The sequence below is a fragment of the Bos javanicus genome, chromosome 17, assembly GCF_032452875.1.
Source record: "Bos javanicus breed banteng chromosome 17, ARS-OSU_banteng_1.0, whole genome shotgun sequence".
Classification (NCBI taxonomy): domain Eukaryota; kingdom Metazoa; phylum Chordata; class Mammalia; order Artiodactyla; family Bovidae; genus Bos; species Bos javanicus.
This window is the reverse complement of record NC_083884.1, coordinates 41,742,488-41,750,446: the sequence shown is the minus strand read 5'-3', so window position 1 is coordinate 41,750,446 and position 7,959 is coordinate 41,742,488. Positions and strand designations below refer to the sequence as shown.

Below are 7,959 nucleotides of genomic sequence, written 5' to 3'. Positions count from 1 at the left end.
ATGGTAAAGAATCTGTCTGCAATGCAGGAGACCCAGGTTTGATCCTTGGTCAGGAAGATCCCCTGGAGAAGGGAATGGCTATTCACTCCAGGGGTCAGGTAGGCTACAGTCTATGGGATCACGAAGAGTGGGACAAGACTGAGTGACTAACACTTTCACTTTTTCACTTTCATACAACTCAATATTTTTTAAAATGTCAAAAAAAAATTAGGTAGAAGATCTGAATAGACATTTTCCCAAAAAAGACATACAGATAGCTAACACACACATGTGCATGTGTGCTAAGTCGCCTCAGTCATGTCCAACTCTTTGTCTCCCTCAATGCTGTAGCCCACTAGGCTCCTGTGTCCATGGGATTCTCCAGGCAAGAATACTGGAATGCCTTGTCATGCCCTTCTTGAGGATCTTCGTGACCCAGGGATTGAACCCACATCTCTTACATCTCCTGCATTGGCAAATGGGTTCTTTACCACTGGCACCATCCAGGAAGCCCATGGAATATTACTCAGCCTAGTGAGTATTACACTTGGTAAAAGAAAGCAAACAGAGACAGATAAATACTGGGTGTTATCACTTACATGTGAAACCTAAAAAATAATACAAATGAAAGCAAAACAAAAACAGACTCACAGATATAGGAAACAAACATGTGGCTACCAAAGGGGAAAAGGAAGTGTGGAGGGATAAATTAGGGGTATGGGATTAACAGACACGCATACTATGCACAGAAGATAAGCAATGAAGGATACACTGTGTGACACAGAGAATTATAGCCATTATCCTATAATACTGAAAATACTATAATATTATCAATCAAGTATACTTTACTAAAAAATTAATAGCAAGGGACATGAAGACCAAGTCATAAAACAAACCTGCAATTTTGGGTTACAGCCCAGGTTAGTTGTTTTATCCTGTATTACATTAGAAATGCCCCGCAAATGAATTACATTGAAAAGATATGAAGGATATGAATGAGGCTTAGGGTGCCCATTAAAGAGAAAATTGTATATTATGATAGCAAAACTAACCAATGATATCTTTTAGAAATAAAACAGAAAAAGTCTCCCATGAGAAACATTCATTATAAAAATCACTGTCTTTCTCAAACATAAGCTTATCTTGAGGTATTTAAAGCAACCAGAGTAAAGGGATACTTATATTTCTATATAAGAATAGCCAGGCAACTTTCTTTAGGTATTGAGAATTTGCATTCTGAGGTATTACCACTGAATATCATTTTTTGGGTGGTTTGTTTCAGTGCCTTTGAGACTAAATGTTTATAATGAAAATGCTGACACAGTCTCAGTTCTGGTCGTCAGATTGCTTGCATTATAATTATATAAGAATGGAATGATATTAACTGAAGCTGAGCAGGAAGACACTACAGATAAAATAGACAAATATGGAGACTTTATTTCTAATGCAATAACCACAATTTTAGTAATATGCCTAGTCATACAAAATCCAAACAGAGCAAGAATTTCAAAGTGTCAAACTTTCAAACTTCTAGAAATAACCATTGCTTTGCAACAGGATACAGATTTAAAATGTTTGCTTTTGTATTAGTCTTCACATAGCCACTCTGAGACTGCATTGAGGGGCATGAAGCTCGTTAAATGGCAGACCGATGAGTCACTCCCCAGTGGGATAAAAATAGAATGAAACTGACAAATATAATGGCAAGAAAATTACTTCAGCAGTGGGTAGCAGTGTTAATTGTCAAATATGCAAAAAAAATAATAGAAACTGAAGTAGGAATAGCTTTACGGATTCAGAAGCTAGGTTCAGTAATATGATGGAAGTGCATATCAAATGAAGTGAGAATTATCCCAGGTTCATACTTTTTTTTTTTACCTTTTAATCAGAATCAATGTCTTCAGAAAATATGACTGATTCATCACGAATCAATTCTAAAATGCAGGTAATTCTTCTTAGTACTAATTGAAGGGAAATTACTCCTTATTTTTTTTAAAAAAAGTGTGCAGAGCCTCTTAAAATGATACTATAGGTATTAATATTTCATACATTTTAATAAAAATGTGAAGAATGTTATTATGCCAAGTAGATACAGGGAAAGGAATTAAATTAATCATAAGTGATTCTTTTGATTATTTTGACTTTAAGCCTCTTTATAGTCTCTTACAGCAGTAGTATTTCATTAACCTTGGAAGTGGGAGAAGACTTTTTCTAGTTTTGTAGTTTACTTGCAGGAAAGACTTTCTCTTCATCAATTTTATTTTTCAAACACAAAGGCATTTGCAGAGTAATTCCATCGTGTTGAAACGAGTGACCTCCTTTGGGGTGTCCTGGGCATCTTGATTATCTTCCTCTAAATGACTTTTGAGATTTCACAGAGGGTAAGAGGTAAGTGAAATTTAAACGTGTTCATTTTCTTCTTTCTTCTCTTTTGTCCAGTTATACACATTTGTGCAAACTTAATCTATTTTCAAACTAAGTAGTAGCTAAAATATAACAAAATAAAACCCATGTGTAGTGAATAATTTTCATAAGAATAAGCAAATGCTCTGCAATAATACATAATTTTCTTGTATCTATCAATATCTGTGCCTCAGAAAATTTCAACTTATTACTCCAATCCAGTAGAAAGCTGGCAATACTGTTGTCTACAAGGCAGAAATTTAACAAAAAGAAACAAAAAGAACCACATTTATTTTTCTATGCAAATTATGTTATCAATATACCACTTTATTTTTATGAGAACCTTGCTTATTGCAAATATTTATTGTGTTTAACATTTAGGAATGTAACAAATATTTAACTAATTTTTAGTGTCTACCCCACATTGTTGAAAGAATAAAGCCTCTAGGACACAAAGCTATAACAAACCTAGACAACATATCAAAAAGCGAAGACGTCACTTTGCCAACAGAGATACATATAGTCAAAACTATGTTTTTTCCAGTAGTCATGCACAGATGTGAGAGTTGGACCATAAAGAAGGCTGAGCACTGAAGAACTGATGCTTTTGAACTGTGATGTTGGAGAAGACTCTTGAGAGTCCCTTGGACTGCAAGGAGATCCAACCAGTCAATCGGAAAGGAAATCAACCCTGAATATTCATTGGAAGAACTGATGCTGAAGCTGAAGCACCAATACTTTGGCCATCTGATGCAAAGTGCTGACTCAGTGGAAAAGACCCTGATGGTGGGAAAGATTGAGGGTGGGAGGAGAAGGGAATGACAGAGGATGAGATGGCTGGATGGCATCACTGACTCAATGGACATGAGTTTGAGCTAACTCAGGGAGATAAGAAAGGACAAGGAAGCTTGGTGTGCTGCAGACCATGGGGTCACAACTTAGCAACTGAACACTGAAATGAAAAAGGATGAAGTCAAACACAGTACTGGTGAGGGGGGTGGGGAGTGGGTCTAGCATGCTGGAGGGGCCAGTAAGTACAAATGCTCTTTTGTTTTCTAATTTTTCTTTCTTTCTTTCTTTCTTTTTTGAAGAGAATGGAATTTCCTAAGGAGATTGGAAAGGGAGAGGAAGGTAGGGCAAAGGGATATTCCAAGCAGAGTGAACAGCATATGTATAAAGAAAATTGATATGAGAGAGTGTGGCACCGCCTTACTGTGGTAACTGATGACTTGGGAAGGGCTGCACCCTGGGCACCAGTGCAGTGGTGAGCAGTGAGTCTGCCCTGATGCGGAGGGGCAAGTAGGGTCTTGTGTACTGTAGTTAAGACACTGAATTTTATCTTGAAACATGTACGAAAGACCCTTGATCAGAGGTGTGTCAGAGGAGAATGGTGCTTTAGCATCTATACAAAGGGGGAGTTTGAAAGTGATAGATTGAGTGGTCAGTGCATCAAACCTTAGGCAGAGGGCATGTGAACGTCTAACTGTTGTTTTCAGTCACTCAGTCAAGTCCGACTCATTTCGACCCCATGGACTGCAGCATGCCAGCTTCCCTGTCCTTCACTATCTCCTAGAGTTTTCTCAAACTCACGTTCACTGATTTTGAGAAACTCGGTGGATGATGCCATCCAACCATCTCATCTGTTGAACGAAGAGAAGTTTATCCATTTGCATTTAGGTAACTAGTAGAGTCTCTCCACAACTAAAATGTGAACTAGATGCAAGTTGGTAGATTCCACTGAGTTCAGCCGTAGTGATGTCAGAGAAACAAAATGGGACTGATGAACCACAGGCCTCTCTCACTGGGTCTCTCTTACACACACACACACACACACACACGCACACTCACATACTAAATGATACAAAAGGGAAAGGTTTCCCGAACCCCACATTGCTCCAGTCTGTCCTGAGCGGTGTAGTTTAGAATAAATTAACATCTGAGCTTTCTTCCTGGTCCACTCCTTTTTCCAAGTTAGATCATTTCAGAGAGGCAAAGAGAAGGTGAGGGATGAAAGTGTCTGGTTTTTTCTCTGTGTGGGGGGAGCAGGAGAAAAGACAAGAAATGCAGAATAAAGTATAACACCAGAAGCTGAGTGTCTTGAGCTATTACAGCTGGCTTGTCCTCTTTTAAGGTATCTGGAAACTCAGGCTTTTGACCTAATTCCCTCCACAGAATAACTCTGAAGGTTGTTCTAGTCCAGGATGTTCTGTTTACAGGCACCTCTTCATAGCATTTCCCCAGACCAGTCAAAGAAACTAAAGGATGATGCTCCCTCAATCATTTTCAGAGTCTAGGCATAGTAAGAACTCATTAACTATTTTATTTTAAAAACAGATGCTACTTAATATAACTAAATACCAAAGAAAGTATTAATCATCTTCTCTAATATTAGCAATTTTTAAAGATTTCATTATAAACCCCATGGACATATTCTATTATTTTTAAGATTTCAATCTGATTATCCATTGATTCAACATTTCTTAGAAGACAGGTCACTATCTTCTTGCTTTGTTCATTAACTCATGCTGCAGTGTCATGCATAGTGTCTCCCCTCAGCCCTTTATCTATTTTGGCCATGCTTGACCTTGTGGGATCTTAGTTCTCTGAGCAGGGACTGAACTCAGTGCCTTGGCAGTGAAAGTACAGAGTCCTAACCACTGGACAACCATGGAACTCTCAAAACTCATTAACTATTCTAAACGAATGTATACATTAATGGGATGCAAATTCTTTGGAAGATGCTGAGAAGGTGATGGAGCTGGTTATCACTGATCAAAAGATCATGAACTCTAGAGGACTAGAAATCAATATTTTAGAACTGATTACCTTAAACCTATGAAAATTATCATAGCAGATACCAGTCCTAGAAACAGGAGAAGTAGCAACCCCACAAATAAGTAAAACTAACTTGTTTTGATGAGATTGAATATTGGAATATTTATTGAAATACAGAATAATGAGAGGAAATAAACAATGGAAAAGAAGGGGGCTGGTGCTGGAAATATGATAGGTAAGAAAGTGTAGAAATGTAGAGTCCAGCACAGGTATAGGGAAGTTTGCATTTTGGTTGTAGTTTAATGATAACAAGACTCATTTACTCAATATAAAAGAAATACTAGTTGAGCCCCTAATAGCGACAGATTCAGTTAAAAGTTAAAATTGATTTATTTTCAACATTTATGGTCCTATCAAACACTGGGACAAAGAAGTTATTTCAGCATCAAATTAATAAAAGTATGAGTACAAACTAAGATAAAGTCAACACCAAATGAGGGGGGAAATGCAAAAGTACCAAAAAATATTGTGCTATGGAAGCATAATAAAGAAGATTCTTTAACCCCAGAGTTGAAGGACAAGTAGGCATTACCCACTGGAGAAAAAAATGTGACAGAGAAAACAGCACACTCAGAAATACTGTTGAGATTGTAGAGGAAAGTTGTCTTTTCTTTCTCTTTCTCTCTCTTTTATTATTGCATTTCTGATATTAAATGATGAATAGTAGAATTGATGCCAAGAAAATGAATAAGGAGAACTGTATGAGCTAGGACCTAAACTGCAAGCAAGGGCCAGGCCATACAGAGATGTTTTGTTTTAAACCATATTTAAAATTACTTTTACCCCTTCAGTGAAGAGCAATTCAAGGTTTTACAATCCAAGGTAGCAAAGATGTGTATTTCAAAAATGTGCCCTTGGCAGAATTATGCAAAAGAATTGGGAGGTGGGCAGGAGGGATGCCGGGGCACCTGTGCCAGCAGTCTGGAGATAACGGATGTAGCTTGGACCAGGATGCAGGGCATAGGAATATAGAAGGTGGCAGGTTCAAAAATGTTGAGGAGAGAAAAACCCACAGGATTTGGTGATAGATTTGGCACAGGACAGGTATGAGGAGGTGGGACAAAGTTATATACCAAAAATAATTCCTGCTTCTGGTGTACCTAACTGAACGGCTTGTATTGCTATTATCTGAGGTAGAAAACCACAGTTAAGGAGCAGATATGGGAGGCAAGATAATGAATTTGGTCATGGACATGCTGAGTCTGTCATACTTAAAACGCATTTATCCGGAGATTTGCATACTTCACTGAAATCTCAGGTGGGAAGGGTACACAGAAAGAAACAAATTAGAGACCCTAGAACACAGCCTTAGAAATTCCAATATTTGATTACTAGATTAGATTACCATCAAACTGCCAAATATTTCCAAAGGAGACAAAACCACCCCTTGGATAGAAGAAAAATCAGAGAATATAGTGTTGGAACTAAATGAAGAGGTTTTCAATAGGGATGAGCAGTCGAGATGTTTTATGGCAATGAGTGGTCAAATGAAATAAGTTCTGGAAATTTTCCATTGCATCTAGACTCTTAAAAGTAAGTGGGTATCATAAGTAAGTGGGTCGAGGAGATGGTAGGATTTGGGGAAAGAAAAATAGTACACCCTGAACGATCGGGGGAATTGGGGTTATAAGGAGGAAATAGAACATAGCTAAACTCAGAGAACTGTTCAAAATGTGAGAAACATTGTGAGCATGTTTAAATGTTTGAGAAAAATCCGGATGAGTGGTGGAAATGGAAAACCTGGGCACAGGACAGACAATTACTATTGAGAGGGGGTTAGAGGGGAGAGAGTTGGGGGATTTTCTGTGTGTGGAAGGGATGCTTCCCTCATATAGACAGGAGTTTTTAGGGCTCATGCAAGGTTTGCTTAAGGATGTTAAGGAAGGTTGTGTCAAATAAAATCTCAGGTCAGCTGCCAGGAATGAATGAGGAGGTGTACGCAGCCCTGGGAGCCTCACTGCAGCCTGGTGTCCTGTAAGCTGGTCCTTCTGAAACACGGAGAAGATCCTCCACGTATCCCATAGCAAAACAGACAGCAGCTTGTGGGAGGAACACACTGAACATTCCATTTGAATTTAACATACATAATTCTCAAGAAACAATTATACCCAGTGCTCTGTGATGATCTAGAGGATAGCATGGTGCTGGCGGGGGCGGGTGGCGGGGAGGTGGGAGATGGCTCAAGAAGGATGGGATATATGTATACATATGGCTGATTCATTTTGTTGTACAGCAGAAACTAACACAACATTGTAAAGCAGTTACGACTCTTGCACGATTCTTTGTGACCCTATGGACTGTAGCCTGCCAGGCTCCTCTGTCCATGCGATTCTCCAGGCAAGAATACTGGAGTGCATTGCCATTCCCTCCTCCAGGGGATCTTCCTGACCCAGAGACCCAGGGAATGAACTTGAGTCTCCTACATCTCCTGCTTTGGCAGATGGACTCTTTACCACTGTGCCACCTGGGAAGCCCCATAATGGAATATTACTCAGTCATAAAAAAGAATGAAATAATGCCATTTGCAAGAACATGGAGAAACCTAGAGATTATAATACTAAGTGAAGCAAGTTAGATAAAGACAAATATCATACAATATTATCTATGTGTGAAATCTAAAACATGATACAAATGAACTTACCTATGAAACAGAAATAGACCCACAGATATAGAGAACAAACGTGTGGTTGTGAAGGAGGATAGCAGGGAAGACGCATAAATAGGAGATTGAAATTAACACAT

General features: G+C 38.6%; 1 long non-coding RNA gene across 1 annotated transcript in view; it reads left to right on the top strand.

The window, feature by feature from the left end:
* Window positions 1–1,562: 1,562 nt before the first annotated feature.
* LOC133228465 (uncharacterized) overlaps window positions 1,563–7,959 on the top strand; it is a 43,021-nt gene continuing 36,624 nt past the window's right edge. The window contains exons 1-2 of the long non-coding RNA XR_009730207.1: window positions 1,563–1,924; window positions 2,256–2,367. This is a non-coding gene — a long non-coding RNA (uncharacterized LOC133228465). The remainder of the gene's footprint in view (window positions 1,925–2,255; window positions 2,368–7,959) is intronic.